Raw genomic sequence first — 20,866 nt, forward strand, 5'->3', positions numbered from 1 at the left:
CTTGTATAGTTTCAGTAGGAATTTACTGCTTTGCTGCTTTTGAACCAAAAGGACAAAAGAAATCCCTGAGCAGTGCATGAACATATGCACTGAACAAAACTGCTATAAACATTCTTATAAAGAGGAAAGGAAAATCTGCAACCCTTGGAAAGGGCTCAGTAAGGTAAAAGCAAGCTTGTTACCAAACTTGCTGAAAGAATGAAAAAGTAATGAATTATCCAGGCAATATCTGGGATTAAATTTGCAAAATACAGGGCTTTCTTGGCATAATTATTTTGTTTGCCCTACTTATTTCCACTCAATACTACAGCGTTAGATTCATTTAATCAATTAAACAGGTACATTCATCATGCAAAACAAATTAAGTAGAACAACTTTGGACAGGATTTGCTTGTTGATTTCTGCTGACTTGAGGCTGCTGTGTGCTTAGGCAAGTGTGCCATCAAGTGGTACAGCAAGAAAACTTGGCAAAGAACTGATCCTCTAGCTTAAGCCTATTAAATACAGGAAACTTGGTGTTTCCTTAAGTGTCACTTTTTAAGCGTAAATAACAAGGGACAAATATTGACATGCCACCGTAACACTATGAAGGAAGACCTCTGTGGCTGTTGATACCAGGCACGTAGCTACAGGGGCAATTTTTTTTAATTCTGCAGGCTTTAAGGATTTTATAACTGGCTTATATGAAACCTTAACTTTTTCAAAGCCTGCCCAAGTCCTAAATTATTATACAGCATGGTTTATATCCCACATCACAAAAACAGCTTTTGAATGACCCTTGGAAGGAACTGATAATCAGCATGACTTCTTCAGACAGAGGATGTTGATTTCATTGCAGGTCAATTCAGCCAGGAAGGGCAACTGCCACTGTCATCTGGGACCTGCAGGTAGTGCAGGTGCTGTGAGTCTGCCTGGTTAGTAATGTACCTGTTCACTGACATGGGCGTAACATGAGATTCTTCATTCTCCATACATTGCTTCCAGCCATGCTGGAGCTGATAAATTAGAAATGTCCAGTTAGGGTGAGGGATGCAAAGGGGTTATTTTCAGGCATTTATTAAGGACCTACACTCCTTCTATCACCAAACTACTTTATCACCTCAAACTTTAATATATCAATGAGGAAATGTTTTACTGTTGTTTATGTTTTAGAAGCTCTCTGCCCCTGAATATCTTTACAGATATGATCCTAGGCAGTTTGCCTCTGAGCATACAGTAAGTCAACACCAGTGCACAAAATCACTGTTTCCCCAGCCCTAGGTGAGTGGAGGATGGTAAGACCAATAGCAGCATAAAGCAGACCTGCTACTTCTTAGACTAGCCTGGCATACATAAGCTTTTAGCTGATATATATATATACACACATATACTCAGTGCTTATGAGTTACCACTGCATTTTCTGTTCTGGTAAGCTGAGTAGCAGATATTATCCTGTGCAGAACTACTACTGGCAATTGCACTTGTTCAAGATTTTTACAGCATTTGTATGATGCAGCTGAGATAAATGCAGCACAATTTTCATTGATTTCTTTTTGGTCTATCTTAATTAAAACTTTCCAGTATTTGCTGAATGAAACAGAAAAACTCTGAGGAAGAGCAAGCATTCAGCATTTTAGTACAACCTTGCACCAAGAATAACAAGTCTTTGTTAACACTCAGTCCTTGAAACATCTGGGACAAAGTTACCTTTCAAACACAGAGTGAGTTTTTCTTATGGTTACCTTCAACTCTATTCCCAAACAAGTTTTTCTTTGCATTATGCCTGATGCCTAACACATCTCAACACTGCCTGCTGCCTTGATGGGAAAAGGTAATGTAACTGTGTTATGTAGTGCAACTCCAAGAGAGAAATAGTGTGTGCTTATTGGGTAACCACAGCCATGTTAAAGCAGACAACTGAAATGACAAAATAGAGGAATGCCAAGGAAAGAGAGCAGTATGAGTAAGAACAATACAACAAATAACTGTTTGGTGAGTATCAGTCATTTGTGGTTAGCAACATGTAGGTGTTTGAATGAGGACCACAACGATGTATTCCCCAAAAGCTGACAAAACAAAGCTCCTTTCCAAAGCAGTTTGTTCTCATTGTCAAAAGAACTAGGAAACATCAAGGTTTCTTTATCTCACTAATTGTGAAGACTTACATTTCATACAGTTATCCCTGGCCAGCTGAGCTGTGATATCTGGCTGTGTCTTCTCACCCACAGCTAACCTCCCCTGAAAAAAAGGTCACAGGACCATAAAGGGGGCTCATTTACTTGGGGGGAGTGTTCATAATGCTGAAATGTTTTGAAATGTCCAGGAGTTGTATTGTCCTTACCAGCGTTTAAATGAAGCTGGAGAAAAGCAGAGGAAGGGAGGAAATGGCAATATATGTGAAAGAGATGAATGCAGCTGCTAATAGTTAAATGGACAAGGAAAAAAATTAGGCTTTGCAAATGTTGTAAATGACTATATTTGCATGCTGTGTAATGGGGGGGGGTGAGAGAGGCAGGAAGGGAGTTTCACTATTCACATCATAAACAGTAGAACACATTGCATCCTGGCAAACATTTTTTAATTACCAAGAAAGTGAGTGACAGGGAAAATGTCATCATAAGCCAATGGCAAAGAATGAAAGGTAATCTAGTAGGAGCGTACCCAATTACCTGGGGAAGAAAGGAGAGGGAGGGAGGAACAGACTGTTCACTAAAAATAAATACCCATCTGAAAGTGTCCCTTATTAAAATTGCAGTTACTCTCTCTCACTTGAAATGCTGTTTGAAAAGGAAACTTGCTAGTGGGTGAAGGCATAGCTAAGATAAAGGGGAATTGAAAAGCAGCATGTGAGAAGGAGAGGCTGTGCTTTAAGGTGGTCAGAGAAAGTGAACACCAGAACTTGCTGGCCTCTTCCAAGGTGCTGCCTCTCCCCACTGCTGGCAGTTCTGCCTTGCCAAGCTTGAGTGACTGCAGTGCTGCTTCCTAAAGAGCTGTTTACCCTCTGGTCTTCAGCTCTGCTACTCTAACACCCTGCCTTTTCCCTTCTTTAAAAAAAAAAAAAAAACTATAGTTTTCACCTTTCCCTTAGTGTGAAATACATAATGCCCAGTGAGATGTACTGTCCTACACACCTTCGTTGGCCTAGAAAGCTCTAGCTTTCTGTAGAAGTCAGTCTAAAGTTTGCTGCTGGTACATCTGCATGAAAGGAGGGTCATTAAAGCTGAACATGCTCTTACAGGCAGCATCAGAGACTGGCTGATGGTCCACCTATATTTGCTGCAAGCCCTATGCTGAGCCTGCAAAAATGAAGAAGACTCCAGTACTTAGAAAGCTGCTTCCCAATAATGTGGTATTGAAGGGAGAAGCTTTCAAGCATCCCTGTTTGTACACATAAGTAAGCTTCTCTGAAGGAGAGTAGCCCCACAGTTCAGTGAGACTAACAGTCCCTATGCAACAGGTCAAGCCACTGTGCAAGCGAAGGTTCAGAGGATCAGGGCTAATGGGGTTAGAAATCTGAATGGCAGAGAAGTGATCTCTCTGAGCAGTAGGATGGAAATTGCCCGCCTCTTTACACTATCTTAAAAAGGATGGAGTTCAATGCAATTAAAATTTCATCTAAGTTACTTTCTTTTCCTTTTATCTGCTCTTCAGTCTTCTTATTGTAACTCACAAGGCTTCTCCAATTTCCAAATTGATTTTGTAATAATTGAACAATTAACTGCATACTAAGTAATTATTTGTCAAGTATGCTACTTATGCTAATATCTACAGATCTAGTTTATACATATTCAATGAAATTAATAAGACATTACTTGGATGTTACAGAATTGTTCTTCATTGCAGCAGATATTTTTAAGGCACAGGCTGGGATTATATTTCCTTTCACAGAACTCATTTTTTTTCCATCTGAATTGCATTGTAGAATAAAATTACTGCATTGGATTGGAGGCTGAAAAGCTCCTTAAGACTTCTAAAGAGTGAAAATTATTTTGAAATTTGTGTGGAACTTCCAGGCTGATAAAACAGCTCCTTGGTATCACGTAAAGAAATTGTAAGGAACACCACAGAAATACAAACTTTCACACTTTTAAAACAATAACAACGCATCTCAGAGCTTGAGATGGTGACTCCTGGTTTTTCTCTAATAGTCTAGATCACAGTGCATTGCAGAAAAGACAAAGAAAAGGCACTGAAAAATAAACCAGCTGCTCTTTCTGTTAATTCCCTCCTTCCCTCCCAGTCAGCTTTCAAGCTTTAAAAAACCTACATCCTTTTTTTTTCTGACTTCACATTAATGCACATCCTAGACCCATCTTAAAATGGCATCAAGTTAAAATAGAAGCAGCATCTTCTCATCAGACAGCCTCACCAGCTCAGCAATACCAAATCAGCTAACAGTTCTAGAGTCTACCCTGCTGCTCATCAGCTGTATTATTAAACCATTCTTCCTGCTCTTCCTCTTATAGACCAACTCCACTTTGAATGCAGTGTTTCTGTACCTGTTCCATCATCTGCATTCCTAGAGCACCTCTGGGACCCAGCTGTGTTTTGGGCTTCTCCTGTTTTGCTCTGTGCTTAGACTGATGTGATGCACCATGTCATTTTGATGGACTGAATTAATGGCACTAACTAATGTTCAGAAAGAGCAAGGCATGGAGCAATTTTACTTTTAATGAGCTTAGCCTGGGTAGTTCTATTGTTTTGAATGCTCAAGAGTTTCCAGGCTTCATCCTTTTTTCTTCCTTCTGCAATTTCCCTACTGATCTAGAGTGCACTGATATTTTATACAGAGAACCAAGGAACCTTAAATGACCCTTTTTGCCACTTTTTGTCTCCTTTGAGAGTTCCTTCTCTGTTTGCCATTAGTGACGTCCATTACAGTCGGTTCTGCAATTCTTTTTTGCTGCTATTTCATCATCAGACACTTGGAGGAAAGTGAAGACACTTGACTGAACTGTTCAGTTCTATGGCAGCTTTTGTGATTGCCTCTCTTTATTTCATGGCTGTTTGAGAGGCAAAGGTTTTAGAAGTACTTGGTCTGCAGTTATTTGTGAATGATGCTAAAACACCTATCATCCTGTAAGGAATAGTCCAGCAATTCGTGCCACTAAGGGGTGTGAAGGGTTAACATTGAGGCCTGGGTTTAGGCGAGAAGAGAACAAAGGGATTTCTTCAGAGAAAAACTGCTGACTTTGCACGGACGTGCAGTAACTTCTGACAGCCGGCCAAGAGACCACTAGATAAGGAGGAAGAATATGAGCCTCCCTGCCCGAGCGGCCCCCGAGAAACTAACAGAGACTGATAAGCAGGCGCACCTGGGAGGAGTTCGGATTCGGGAAACCAATTATAATAACCCTGCCTCTTCTAGAAGTAGTAGTGAATATGTATTAGCCTAGGAGCATAAAAACCAGCCACCTTGCGTAACAGGTGTGCGTCCTGGTGGAGCAGAGACTCCCGGCGCACCCAGCGCTGTTTGCTTGCCTCTATTCATTTAATAAATTGTAAACTTTGATTGTAATCCTATTTGGGACTCAGTCATTTATAACAATCCTGTCTAGAGAGCTTGGCAGGACATTTTCTGTTCAGAAAACAAAGTTGCAGGGATGTTTAGGAACAAAGATTCTTCCTGATGGCTGGATGAGTAGCTGGCCTCCAAACTGTGTCCCTTGCACCCTCTTGCCAAAGATATAATTCTTCCTCCTATGGCCTCGTTGAAGCATTGCTCAATGGTCTGGCTTACTAGTGAGAAGAGAAAGGATAATGCCTTCCCTACAGTTAAGGGGTTTCCCGGTCAATCCTTAGCGGCTTTCAGTGAGGACCTGAAATTAAACTGTTTAGCCCAACTCTGTCATTTCCACACATGAAATCTGGAGTCGGCCTTTAGAGTTACTCCAAACCTATTCTGGTATTTAGGAGATGCAAAGATGACCTCTGACAGCCTCTGGCAGCACGTAGGACAAGTGTGTGTGTGGCAGGGACTTCGTGCCAGGGAGAAAAGTGCCGAGGGGAACGGGCTGGGGGTGCTCCGTGAGGAGCGGGGCTGTGAGCTCAGCTCTCGACGGGCTGAGAGCTCGCTGAGGCTCCAGCAGAGGTGGCCTGGGACCTGCCGAGACATGTCCAGCTGGGCAGGGGGGCTCTGTTTATACAATCACAGAAAGGGTTGGGTTGGGAGGGACCTTAAAGCGCTTCCAGTTGCACCGCCCTGCCACGGGCAGGGACACCTCCCCCCAGACCAGGTTGCCCAAAGCCCCATCCAGCCTGGCCTTGGGCACCTACAGGGATGGGGCATCCACAGCTTCTCTGGGCAGCCAGTGCCAGTGCCTCAGCACCCTCATGGTAAAGACATTTTTCCTTATACCTAACCTTAATCTACACTCTTTCAGTTTAAAGCCGTTAACCCTTGTCCTATCGCTACACTCCCTGGTACAGAATCTCTCCTAGCTTTCCTGTAAGCCCTGTTTAGGCACTTGATTTTCACCGCTGAAGCCAACGTCACCAGCCTCTGGAACTAGAAGGTGGGTTTTTTGTTTGTTTGTTTGTTTCCTGGGGAATATAAATGACCCTCGTGGACTTTCTTTTTGTCTGAAAACTTTGGATTTACAGAAAAAAAACGCATATGGAAATGTTCAGGGCCCTCCCCATTGCATCCTGCTTCCTCCAGGTGAGGCCAGTACCAGCGCCTTGTGTCCTCTAAATCCCGTGCGTTATCCATACAAATGTGATGCAGATGCCCTTAACCCGGTGTTACATAGTGCGTCAGAGAAAAAGCCAGTTAAAAAGTTGTGATGCTGAGGAGAGAACGCTAGCCCTTGTCACTGTTTTTGTGATAAGCAGTTTCTTTGTTTTTCCTTCCCTCCTCCAGAGATCCCCAGCACGGGGCACTGCAGGAAGGAAAGAGGAGCTGTGCCAGCCTGCAGCCATCCCTAGGTGGTGCACGCCGCCCGCCAGCCTGAGCCCTGCTCTCCCAGCCGGGGGAGTGCACAGCTCCTAGCTCCCAGGGCTGGCTTGGGGGAAGACACCAGGGCCAGCCTGCAGCAGCCCAGGTAGGCAAAGCTGAAGTACTTTGAGTTAGTGAGAGAGAAACTGCGGTGTTGTGTACCCTCGAACTGGTCATGCTTCACAGTACAGATCCATTTTGGAATGGGTTAGAAAAAGTTTCTGCAGGAGAAGTTTTCTTGTGGTGAAACAGTAAGAAACGTTCTGGTTAGCTCGAAAGGTGTGAGTGTCAAGCAAAGGAAGGGTGAGCTCTGGAATTGCATGAGCAGTTTATTGCCCTGCAGAAATGCCTTGTGGTGTATCAATTAACCATCTGGTACAACATCAGCTCAGCATCATACAGCTAACTTTCCAGGAGAAGTTAGTTTTTAGATATGCACATGAAATGACTGATAACGTCTGCTATTTTTAATTCTTTAAGGTAATGGCCTCGAATCAGTTGCATTTCTGGCAAAATTCTCAGTCAGGTCTCTGGCTAGCTGGTGCATATGACAGTGCATATCTTGCTAGGCAAACAGAGTCAGAAACATAGGAGCACGTATTTTCTACTGGGATTTTCAAGCAGCTGCAAGATTGTGTGCATGAAAAAGAACAACTCTTAAGAAGGGAATACTAACTGTAGCAAAAGAGGTATATGATACGTGTATGTGATGCTGAACAGGCCCAGCAAGCAACCTGCTCAGTTACCCCTATCATGAGGAGTCAGAACATGGTACAGAACAAGGATAGGTTGTTTATTGATGGTGTCGATTTCGGTTTGTCACTAATTAGCCCAAAAAGGAAATGAATGAAATCTGGAGCAAATTTACCCTTCGTACTTTCTCTGAAAAAACACTCCATCCAGGAAAACACTGAGGAAAGCAGAAGCTGTGACTGTGAAAACCAATTAATTCTTAAAACCACTGGAATGAAAATCTGTTTTGGAAAACAAAAATCCACATTTGTATTCTCAGTCTCTTGTGCCACAGGCAGAGTGCAGCTTGAAATCGTCTACTGGAAGTTCAGGCTGTTTCTTCACGCATGTGTTTTTCTGGGACTGAAAAGTGGCTACAACTTAGGAAAAAAAAATATCATGTAGTTACATGAAGTGTTGTACAAGCCCAAGACTGTTTTTGCAGGCAATATACTTATACTCGAGCATTTGTATTTTTAGACCCTAATGTGCATCTGCTTATGAGCCACTACCAACGGTGTGATAACAAGAGTCCTCAGTAAGACAAAACCAAATGGATGAATGATGAGTTGGGAAAAATGAAGCCTAGCAAGAGCACGCTTGGCTGTACCTACCTAAGAGATAAAGGTAACCTGATCTGCTCACCCTCTTGAGGGTTTGAGGAGTAGCTTGTGTTATCAGTGAGGTGCCAAACTAATTTGATTAAACTGCTAGTGACACTGCAAAATGAAGAGTCTATTTTGTATGAATGCATCTCTGATGTGTTCATTGGAAATACGGCCAAACCACAGGCTAGCCAGGAGCTAAGTCTTGAGTCAGGTCTCTATTTTTTGTGAGTGGATACAGCTAGGCAAACAGTGTCAGAAACATAGCGCATTTTCCAGTAGGATTTTCAAGCAGCTGCAAAACTTCACATATGGAAAAATAGCAGCTCTTACGAAGTGAACGACAACTGGAGCAAAAGAGGTATATAATCCATATGTGACGCTGAACAGGCCCAGCAAACCACCTGCTCTGTTACCCCCCCCCCCCATCATGAGGAGTCAGAACATGGTACAGAATAAGAGGGATAGATGGTTTATTGATGGTGGTGTCAGTTTCACTTTATCTCTGATTAATCTGAAAAGGAAATGAATGCAACCTGGAGCAAATTTACCCTCTGCACTTTCTCTGAATAACACTCCTCCAAGAACATTGAGGAAAGCAGAAGCTGTCAAAGCTGTGAGATGAATGATATTTCAGTTGGTTCTGAACCATTGGGTTTGCTTCCATTTGATGGGTATTTGGTTGTCAAAAGGAAAGCTTACCCAAGAAAGTCAAATTAAGGGTATGGTTAAGCAAAATCTGTTGGTTTTGTTGTTGTTTGCTTGCTTTTGTTTTTCTCTTAAGGGATGTTCAAGTCTTTGAGCATTTGTCTTTGCCTTAAAGTAGAATTTGAAATGTTGAAAACTTTTGAATCCAAAACAGGTGTATTGCAGTTATAAATTGCCAAATACTCTTTGGTCTCTCTAAAATAACCTGGTGTGTTCTTGGAGATAATCTATGAGTATACTCTTGAACTAAAGGAGCATGAAGTTGTAAACAACCTGAGTGCAGCCTTCTGGGAACTTAAGGCCCAGCGCCACCAGCTGTGGTATTCAAGTGAGCTGTGTCTCCTGGGCTGCAGCATGAATTCTCTGGCCTGTTTGGATGTATTACTGAATGGATTTTGACAAAACCAGATTTAAAATGAAATAACTGTGGTATACAAGTTAAAACAAAGATCCTTTGTGTGCCTGAAATTGGCAAAATCACGTAACTTCATTGCAATTTCCCCCACTGTGGAGCTGAAATAGTTACTTTAAAAATGCAATTCGGATGTTTGTGGAAGTTGCTTTCCATTGAGGAATTCTCCTGATGGAAAATTCCTAGCTGGTCCTTTAGTTCAGATTTCTGTGCACTTTTCATCTCTTCCTTTTCTGTTTTCCTTTGTTCTCTTTGTTCTGCTGTGGCACTAATGGGTTATAATGCTGCAGACAGTGAGCTTGCATTCTTGTAGTTCTTGTCATCAATTACAAGATGTTTGTTTGTTTCAGAAAGCAGACAGACAAGTCTTTGCTGATATATAATTCCTTTACCCCATTATGTATTTATCCCTACATCTGTAACAGTAAGACAAAGGTAGAAGTTCTCTTGGCATCTGGGGCTGACCACATTCTTTCAGTGAATCTTTTGCCCAGTATTCTTCAGTTTAAATACAAAATCACAAGTTTTGCAGGATTTTTTTTTAGTGAAAACCTAGTGGTGTTTTAAAACCTTAGTTTTAAAGCGTTTAATTGACTATTTTTTAGAGAAGCGACGTTAAATTATTTTTTTGTAGACAAATAGACTTCATTTTCTTTCACTTAACATCAGTTCTCAAGCCACTGATTAGTAAAGCTGACAAATCTCTATGACTAGTTTCTGTTGTTAACTAGGGTCACTTCTTGGTGAGTAAGGGAGAAAGATAAACAGTGATGAGGCTGACAATTCTGGGTAGCTAATTGAGCCACCTGGATCCCAAATTTAGAAGGAAATTAGGTTCCTTATGTCTCCTTAACAGTCTGAATCCTATTGATTGATATTTCAAAAATATTAAATTCCTAGAGCTTCTTTCCCGGAAGAAGACTTGGCAATGGTAATAACTCCAATAAATAGTGATTTTTAACTGTACTTTACTACTTATAGTTAAAATGAGTGGAAGAAAACAAGGAGAAAGGCAGAAGAAACTGTAAAAATGCCACTCAAATTCCAAAGAAAAATACCCCATCTCCAAAGGTAAAGCTGGAGAGGGGCTACACATTTCAAATAGCTGTGCATCAGAAACAAAGTATTTTGGATTCCCGTGCCAAAACTCTTTTCCTGAGATGTGAAAATGTTCTTCTGAGTAAAGAGGAGTACCGGACAAAACATTTATGGGTCAGAAAGAGGACATGGCACTGACGCTTATTTTATTTCAAGCAACAAAGCAATGAGTTGTAATTTATTTCTAATTTCAGTCTAGAATCCAGGCAAAACCTGCTCACGTATGAAAACCTGCTGCTTGATTGAGTTGTTTCATTAGTTCTATGAAATGAGACAAGGAAACACTTGGGAAACCATTGAGATTTAGAGGCAAAGAGTGAATTCAAAGAGATGATTTGAAGGTTATGTGGTATAATGCACAGTTTCTTCAACTAATTAGAGCTGCTGGGACTACAGGGGAATGTGCAGTTTCTAGGTCATATTAAGTTTAGAAACCTCTTATTCAGACAAACTTTATTTTTTCATTTGGCTCAAGAGTTTTTGAAATGCAGTTTCTTTCCCCTTAGGTTATCCGTCTTCATTTATTCTTGCCATAAACATAGCAACCAGATAAGGTAGAAGAAGAAACTAAACCACACCAGTTTCTGAAAACACAGTTCAGTTTCCTTTCCTGCGTTGAAGATCACCCCTCCAAGTGACTTGAAAATGTAAAATTTTGTATATACGGAAGTGGTGCTTAAAATGTACTTGTAAGTGGTCTTTTTTTTCTTTATTTAGGAACTTTATCAAAGGGTATCAAAACATTTATTTATTTATTTATTTATTGTGAAACATATCTTTGGGCTTTGAACCAACTTCCCATCTATTCATTTGGAAGCCTAGCTTTGTGGGCCACTGATTTCGGTCTCATCCTTGAAATTCCTGACTCTGTATCGAAATCAAAGCCTTTTGTTTAAAATTGAGGCTTTCTACTTCTTCAGACAGTCACCTGATCTATAGCTAGAGTACACAGTGCTCCTACTAAAATCAGATGTCATGAAAAATAAGCCAAGTAACTGGGAAGTGCCAGAGAGATCTGGCTGGGATTTAGCTCTGTTTTCCCCCAAAACAAACAAACAAACAAAAACAAAGGAAGAGAGAGCCTCTACTATTCTCCAGATTACTTTATGTATCCCTGTGCACAGAAGCTAGGTATTCCTTCCAGACCTCTTCCTTTTTCTAATGAAAAGTCTCATTTCCAAGATGACTGGAGTGTGAATTACCTTCTCCGTTCAATTACAAAGTCTGATCACTGCCTATTCTTTTTCACCACTAATAACAGCTGTTGAAGTAAACCGCTCATCTCTAGTTATGGAAAAACAGGCAGTAAGTCACCTTGAGATTAAAATACATATTGCTAAACCCTTTCTTGGGGATTTAGTGCAGTAATTGCTTGAGATGATGACGACCAAAGGGAATGTTGTATTTTTGTGGAATACTTCCAGGGATAACGGGCGAAATCCTCCACTGGTTTAAATCAGTAATGTTCTGCCAACCTGCTGCTGTAAATTATCATCTCTTCATTTGAGGTCATTGGCCCAGCACTTCCAGCTCTTGTAACTTGGGGTGTTTCCCTGAAATGTAAACCATAACCCAGGCATTTTCAATGTGAATAACAACACAGGTGCAGTAGATCTAATGTCCCAGTAGAGCTGAAATCCCTGGCAGTGTACTGGGATATGTTTGTAGGTCAGGGGAGCAATTTGGCATGGCCTTTGCTACCCATGTAGCATGTTGAAAGGTAGCTAAGCAAAGCTCTCCCACGTGTTCGGGTTGTCTTCCAGCGTGTTATCACTAAAATGCTAAAGATAAGCTTATTACACTTTCATTTTTTCTAGAAAAAGATACGGGAGATTGGGGTGCTAAGGGCAGTAGGGAATTGGTTGACAAAGCTGTTGTAGTGCTTGTGCTTTTGCTGTGGTTCTATTGTCAGAGCTCAGGTGCCGAAGGACTGGTGAGAGCAAAGGCAGGCTCCAGTGCTGATCTCCTGCAGTTTTAAGGAAAAATGCAAAGACCTTGCCTGTACAGGGAGAAAACTCTGGATTCATCATACTAATAGGAAACAGAAGCCAAGAACAGGTTAGGGATAAAGTGCTACAGTTAGATAATATTTGAAAACTCAATACAGCACTCTTCAAAGGTCAGGTTGTCTCATGTATTAGGTGTCTGTGGAAACACTTCAGAGGTGGGAAAGCTCAAAGTGAAGGTCAAATGCTTAACCCCTCTCTTTAAAAGGTTCTACATGCGCTTTACAAAAGCAGACTGAAAATGCCCACTGGTACTTCGCAGATTTTTGTTGTTTTTAATCTGCATTTGTGCATAGTTGTGCTTTTTTTTTTTTTATATGAGATACTATTCTGTTTCAGCAACAGACAATTCTTACTGTATTTGGGTGTTGCAGAGCACTGTTAGCTCCCAGGCCTTATAGATAGGAAACAGGAGTGATTTGGCATGTTCTGGCAGTGTCAGCACAGGCTTAGCTTTAAGCAACCCAGCTTGAATGCTGAGATCACACACTAGAGATTCTTTTCCAGCCCTCACATCTTACCTTCTTGTCCACATAATGAAAGACAGCATAGTGCTAACAGATCTACTGTTCTTTCTTCACAAGTTCATGGCAGGACTTCCACAGCAGTCTTTCCAAAATTGAAGAGAAAGCGTAAAAAAGGTGGGATTTGGTCCTAAGGACTGGCCCTGAAAGGCCCCCGAAGGACAAAATCCATTTGCATGCTTTCCTTTGTTAGACTCTTCATAGAGTGTAAGGCAACTTAGGCCAGATAGAGCTGCCACGTAGTGCTCCTGTGTCATGGGTCCTCCTTTTGAGATGGCCAGCTCCTCAGGGTGAACGTTTTGTGAAAGTCCAGTACGTTATCTTTGTGGCATTAGCCCTTCAAGCAAGGTTGATGGCACCATCTGATCCATCTTGTGCGTATATTCTTTGGAAATAGCAGTCTGATACAAGGGGGTCTTCTTTTCTGGGGTTGGTGATTGCCAGCATGAGTCATAAATAGCTGAGCTAGAAGCATTAGTCCAGGTTATCCTAGCCCTGTGAATGTATCGGTTCTAAACTGAGATCATGGCCAAGCTTTTGCTGAACATGGTAGAGAAAACATCAACCTCTCCTTGCCCTTTGTCCTGGTTTATTGCTTCAGCTTTTCCTTTTCAGGTATGTGTCCCCAGCTCAGGCAAGAGTGCTGCTTTCATTTAGCAGGCGAGGATGAAATATGTGCGGTGAACAACGCCGTGATAACAAAGGAGGCATTTACTTTCATGTACATCTCCATTGCATCCTCAGCCTTGCAAAGCTGTCAGTTGGAGTCGGTCACATTTGCAATGAATTTCTTCCTTTTTCTTCCCCCACAGAAGATTTTCTTTTCTGCTCTATATCACAAAGCAGCTTATTTTACACTGGAGCCCTCATAGCCTGGAATGGGTCGATTGGTCATTTTTTCCTCTTCCCTCTCTCCTGTATGCCATCCTGCCTTCATTCTGAGCATGAAGGTGAAGTTGAGGTGAGGGTGGTCCAGCACGCTTCCTCTACCACCAGGAGAGTATGTTCATCCCTAAACAGGCAAACACTGTGGTTGATTTAAGGCATGCCCCGAGCTCTTTGGAGTTTGTCTGCTGTCAGCAATGTGGGAAGCAAGTGGACCAGAGCTGATGTGAGCATGTCAAAGAGACAGCTCCATTTTTGCGGCGAAAACTCCATTTGAAGTTCTGTGTTTAATGGTGTGGGACTCCGCAGACCCTGAATTGCATACTGTTATTCCAGATGTGCGTTGTCTCTGTAGGAGACAATTTCACAGCGATTAACCATTTTAAGTTAGTCAAGTGCTATTTATAGCAGAAAGCACGACAGCAGACTCTTCAAAGCCCTGGTGGACAGAAAAGCCTATTGATCATTCAGTTGATTTTTATTGCTTGGTATTGAGCGGCAGGGCTGCCTGCTCTTGTATAAGCCATGTTTTCTTTTCTTTTCATTGTACTGGACTCACGAAAGAGCCTAGTCTGCTGTGATACGGGGCATTGTTTGAGTGGCATATCCCCTACTGCAGTGCACTGCATTGCTGTTGCTCTCCAAAATTCCCATCACATCCAAAGGACAGAGCACTGACATGGGAATTTTTGGGGGTGTTCCTTGTGCCATGGGGATACCCCACTCATTCCCATGCTGATCCATCACAAAAGGTGATTTTGCCTTTATTCTGTGAAGGCACTGGGGCTTCATCCCCCCCCAGTTTATGTTGCCAAGTGCTGGAATGGGTACTCCAGATTCCGTGGGGTGACATCAGGTGGAAAAAACAAAGGGAGAAACTGTGGCATAGAATAATAAAATGCAGTGTCAAGGATGCTTTGCACAGCATTGGTGCCTCGAGGCTGTTAATACACTGCTGGAGGGCAGAGCGCTGGGTGAAGGTGACGGTTGGGAACTGTGTGGTGAATGGGCAGCTACGCTGCTGCTGCTCTGTGTCGTGGCAGACAGATCAGAGCGCTGCTGGGCCAGAACCAGCCACTTAGCTAAACTGTCTGCCTGCTGTAAGCAGCCCATCCTTGGGATAGGCTCTGTGAATGGGATCACATGGAAATTGAGGGCCCACCTCGACTGCTTCAGGGAGGGAATGAAGTCAGAGTGCTGCAGACATCGTGGTAAAGAACATCCTGAATGCACAGCCTCTTGTGTAAAGCATATTATTGCAAGCTCCTTCTGTCAGTTTTTTTTTTTTTTTAAAAGACTTGAGAGGAGTGAAAGAAAAGTGTATTTGAGATGCAAGGACACAAAGCCATGTTAAGTTTCATTTATGGAGATGAATTGGAAACAGGTGTTTCACATAACTGAGGGGTACCATTCTGAGAGAGCCCTTGAGAGTCAAGAGAAAGAAATTACAAAGAGCAACAGTATATTCAGAAAGATAACTATAATCAAGTCCTTTCCATGGCTATTAAGGGGAAAAGACAACAACCACAAATGCAATGGAGAGATTAAAATTGACTTTGTAAAAAGCCATTTTTTATTTTTTGCTTCTGTGAAATAATTTCAAAACCAAAGGCAGGAATAATTGAAGCATTTACAGAATATATCAATAATACCTCATTATCCAGCTTTGCTTCAATCCACTGATTTCAATTTTCTTTTGAACAAGTGGCATTTATCAGAGGAGTTAGCATATGAATGGGGAGGGGGAGAAATGTAAACTACATGCTGCAGATTTACATGTCTTAGGAAGCCAAATAGCCCTCAAAACTAATTGTTTCTGAAATGCTTTATAAACCTTATCTTATGTGTTGACCCTAGTCAGAGCAATTAATTTCATAATGAATTCTTCCTGCACACACCCTATCTTATTATCCTTAGTCTAAATTAATAACATCATGGTAATAATTAGCAGATATGAAATTCTCCTCACTACTTCTCATGGCATGTGAGCTTGATATAAAAGAACAACAAGGATGACAATTAGAGGAAAACATGTCAGCTGTACGGATTGTTATGCACCTTCACCCTAGCATCTGCAGAATAGGCTTTATTTAAATGGGAATATCTTTGATATTCTCCCTTTCTTTCTCCTCCTATTTTCTTTCAACAGCTTTTCTTCCTTCAAGGGAGAAATACCTGTGTTTAGATTAGGAAGACAGCCATGAAACTATATCCTCAGCACTTTTATCACCTTTGCCTTTACTGAATGCATTGCTACGTGTCAATCAATTACTGAAATGAAAACTCTCCTCTGATATTTGAAGGTAGGTCTTTCTACAGGCATGGCTGGAAGGCGATAGTCCCTGTCAGTCCAGAGCCCTAACTTTTGGCCCAGCTCTGTGACAGCTGTAGGATTTCATCTCTCCTTTATTCAAAGTCACTTTTCCAGCCTGTATAGTCCCAGGAAAACATGATGCACCTGCATAAGCAAATTATTGCCTGAAGCCAACAGCTTGAATAATCGCAAACAGGACAAGGTGCACGAAGAGTTGCTTCAGAATGCTTTATTTGTGCACCTGACTGATGATGTTTGATCTACAGCTGTATGGTAATAGGAAAAAAAATCTGTTTTGTTGTTGTTTGTTTGTTTTTAAAGTGTAATGATCACGACCATGGAATACTAGGCACAAAAGGAGAGTCTTCTCTGAAGCAGAAGACAGAGGTCACTTTGGTTCTTGAATGCCAGCAGAAGAGTTCAACCTTAGCTTTTCCCTGGGGTAACTGAAATTAGAAGAACACATTCCCTTGATGCCATTTCAAAAAGATGGCTAATGCTTCCCCCGTAAAGAGATATTTTGATGTTTTGCAAAGAAAGCAGTGGCAGAATCGCATTGACAGTTGAGATGCAGGTGACTGTCATAGAAGTTGTCCTTTGCATTATTTTTTTTCCCCAAATTATTTGTGAACAGCTTTTAAACTGTTTTTTGAAGCAAGTATCTTGAAGTGCTGCCTGTATCATAAAATCTGCTTTCAGTGTGCAGGTTAAAATGTTACACACAAGATGTGGTCTTGTTATAGCACTGCTAATAAACAAACATTAGCTGTCTAATGTGAATCCTAGATCTTTCAACCAAGGTCATGGTCCAGTTGTGCTTGGTGCTGCACACACGGGTAGTTGGAAATATTCAGAAGGTCTCTGCAGAGCAGATGACAAGGATAAGTCTGAGAGGCAACCATGACTTGCCTGGTGCATCATTTCTACACAGTGAGGGCCTACCAGCATCAAAAACATGTCACGGGCAATGACCTCCACAAACCTTGTTGTGTAATGTTCTCAGATCACCTTTGGCTTTGGTTCGGGACATGCAGTTGACGTGAGCAGGTTAAGCTAATGCGAATGAGTTCCTTCTGGTGTCTACTGGTTATGTGTGGCACCCAGAAGCCTTTCATTTCTAGTTTATTCTTCTATCAGGGGAGATTTGGACTTTATCCAAGCTACTTTTTGGGTTATTCAAATACAGGGACAGATCTTCAGCCTCACTTTAACTCTGTTATGGGCAGTAATTCCAGCTGTGGCTCTGCTGATGACTTCTCTGCATCAATGCTGATTTAGCTAGCTTGAAGTTCAGGTGCTCTTGGGACAGATGTTAGGAGGTTCAGGTCCTGTTTAGGCACTTAATATCTAGGAAAATTTTAGATAACAGGGGTCACTAGTGGTCACTTTTTAGTGACCTAAAAAAAGTGGGGTCTGCAGAGCTGCGTTGTCTTGAGAAAATAAGCTGTTTGTAATCTCGACAGCCCAGACTTCATGGTGGTTTAACAGTCTGCAGTGCAGCCTGTGCATGTCTTTGCTCTCTGACCCAGCGAGGCAAGTAAAATAATACAGTAATAAATATAAAAATAAATAAAAGTAATGCAGTAGAAACTGCGGGCAGACTTCTGCCTTAATCACACACAGGAATGTCATTTGGGATGCCCTCAGGCTGGAGGGCATGCTAAGTGACTTCCAGCCTGTCAAATCCGCCAGGTACCCAAAACATCTCTGCAGATCTGCATGCAAGCAGCGGGGCTGAGGTGTGGAGGTAGCCCAGAACATGTATTTCAGTGTCTGTGCCGCTAGAGTGCACTTCTTACATAGCCAATGCTGAGGCAAATTCTCTCCTGATACCTTTTATGAAGCACAGGGTTTCTCACTGAGATTAGGACCAGCTCTGTTACTTGGTTCTGTGCCAATCCGTATTCAGTTTTTGAGCTGAACTAATACCGAAGAGAAGTCCTGTTAAAGGCTAGTTGTTTCTAGATTGAAATCAGAAGATGTTGTTGTACTCTGAAACCCTAGTTTAGTATTGGTCATAGTGGAACTTGACAAATGCTTAATGTTTGGCACATGCTTAGTAGTACAAGCTTTAATTACCTTGCTGAATCAGGATTTGCTTTAATAGAAAATTGGTGGGAAGTGGCAGGTAATTTGCCAGTTCAGGTAAGACATGGTCAACCTTTGAGATTGCATTGAATGGTAAGTGATGTCGATCCTTTAATATAAAGGATATATATAAATACATCTTATAAAGCTGAGGTGGTATATCGTGTATCTGTTCAGTGAGCTGAGAAAAAAATCCAAAATGAGATTAAATTGTGACCTTTCTGCAAGGGAAGAGAAAAAAAAGTGCTTAAATTCTGTTATCTTAATAAAGAGACAGTTGCTTCTAAACATACCTTTTTCTTTTTTTCTTTTTTCTTTTTTTTTGGTGTTTCCAAATGCTGAATCATCATTTCATGTAATTTTTTGTCTTCTGTTTAAAAACAAAACAACAAAAAACATTTAAACACTTTCCCTTCTACAGGCAGCTTCACTAGGAATATTTTTCCTATGCAAAACTAATTTTTCAGTGAAACCCTTTCTTTTGGACAAGAGAGTATTATTAAACATGTGCAGCATACCATGGCTTAAATGTGATTAAATTTCACTTCTGGAAGAAAAAAAAAAAATAAGGTTAAAAAGAAAAAATATATAACCTAGCCTCCTGTGTTCTGAATCACAGTATAGAGGAAGGTACAGTAGAGTCTCCTTCCTACCTTGTGCACCTAGCCCCCTTGTGTCACTTCTTATATCCTCTTTGTGTATCACTAAAGACTCATGATGAATTCCAGAGGGGCAGACCTGGACAGAAAAGTTGGTTTAGTACACAAGTATGGGTGACCCGTTCGGTGACAAACTGGAGCTGATTGATACGGCGGTGCACTAAGGGTTAAGAAGAAGGTTACTCAGAGGCACAGAGTGGTAACCAGGCTAGAATAAGAGCAAGTGGGAAGCAGTAAGGAGGAGTTGCTAGGCTCGGACGGGCCGATAGCGGGCTATGCGTGATCAAAAGGGATGCACCAATCAGAAGCCTGTAACTATGTTTGCCAGCCATGTGCAGCGCGTGTAGGGGCCCAGAAAAACTTTATAAGATCTGGCATTGGGACAATAAGGGGTCTCCATTTCTCGACTGTCTTGGAGTCTGTGTCGTCATTCCCTTCACACAAGCAAGTCCTTCACACGCAACTGAGACCAAATCTCACACCTAAAACTGACCAGGAAAATGAAGGGGAAAAATTGTAATGTTACCTGTGTTTCTCAGCTGCAGGAATGGACGTCTGGTCAAACCATAGAAGCTAAATCTGACCTGAAGCTGGTGGATAAGAAACGTTGTGCAGTTCATCTGCGGTGAGTCATGAAATTTCAATTCTTCTCACTTAGGCCTGTCAGGAACAAACACTGAAATAAGATTTTTCATTGGTATTTCAGATTTTGATTTTAAAAAATGGTCTATGGCTTTCACAGAAACTATAAACCCCGTGTCATTTAATGAGTTCTAAAATACTGTGGCTTAAGAATTTTCTAGGGGCTACCAAAAATGATGAAAGGACTAGTGAAGATTATTCTGGATATTTTTTCGACTGCTTTTGCTGGGACCCATTAGGTTTGTGTCAGTATTGGCCACACCTGTCAATTAATTTTGCTATGAGTTAAATCACAAAAGCATCTGAATTGTCCTCACTTGCATCATTGTTTACAGAGTAGAGATTTCTTGACATCAAAATTCTTCAGGAAAACAAAAGCAAAATGAGAAAAATCACGCCTCATTAATGCCTCATTTTGAAAAAAATAAGATAAAAATCTGCAAAAGTATGAGAACTGATTTGATCCTAAAACTTCTAAGATGAAAAACTGTTTTGGAAAAGAAGAATACACATTTATATTCTCAGTCCCTCCTGCCACAGTGTGAGTCCACCTTCAAATCATTTCTTGGAAGTTCAGGCTGTTTTTCCGTGGGCAAAAACAGCTGCAACACTGAAAAAAATATATTTTCTCATACTTTTCTCCACTAACACGAAGTATTGTAGAAGCCCCAAATTATTTTGCAGAAAATGGTTTCTCAGCATTTATATTTTTTGACCATAATGTGCATCTGATTATGACCCAGTACCAAAGATGAGATAAAGAGTCCTCAGTAAGATAAAACACAAGGGATGAATGATGAATCGGGAAAAAATGAAGCTGAGCAGGAGCAAATTTGGCTTTACATACCTATGAGATGAGGGTAACCTGATCTGCTCACCCTCTGGAGGGTTTGAGGAGTTAGCTTATCATCAGCAAGATGCCAAACTAATTTGATTAAACTGCTAGTGACGTTCCAAACCGAAGAGCTTATTTCATATGAATACATCTCTGATGAGTTCATTGGAAGTGCAGCCAAACCACAGACTAGCCAGGAGCTAAGTCTTGACTTTTCTGCTTTTGTCACCTTAATCTAGTTGAAGTTGGAGGCTGAGGGGAATGGATTCAGTTACCCACTTCCCTTTTGCCACCTTCTTTGCCATCTGAGAGCGCGTCTCCAAAAGCATTTGGCCAGCAGCCTGCCAGACAGGTGACAGGGAAGGCAGCTGGCCCAAAGTTCCTTTGTAAACCCAATCGTAACTCTTAAAAATGTCCTTTAAAAGATATGCTATAGAGCCAT

General features: G+C 41.4%; 1 protein-coding gene across 10 annotated transcripts in view; it reads left to right on the forward strand.

Moving 5' to 3' along the window:
* Nucleotides 1-20,866, forward strand: part of LOC308194775 (maestro heat-like repeat-containing protein family member 2B) — a 79,243-nt gene that overhangs the window by 7,557 nt on the left and 50,820 nt on the right. For 2 of the 10 annotated variants that reach the window (XM_080591081.1, XM_080591080.1), the window contains exons 1-2: nucleotides 6,147-6,315; nucleotides 19,487-19,572. The gene's annotated coding sequence lies outside the window, so the exon portion shown is untranslated. The other 8 variants (XM_080591083.1, XM_080591085.1, XM_080591084.1 and 5 more) reach the window with 7 other exon arrangements.

The sequence above is a fragment of the Anser brachyrhynchus genome (assembly GCF_964034855.1).
Source record: "Anser brachyrhynchus genome assembly, chromosome: 4".
Classification (NCBI taxonomy): Eukaryota; Metazoa; Chordata; class Aves; order Anseriformes; family Anatidae; genus Anser; species Anser brachyrhynchus.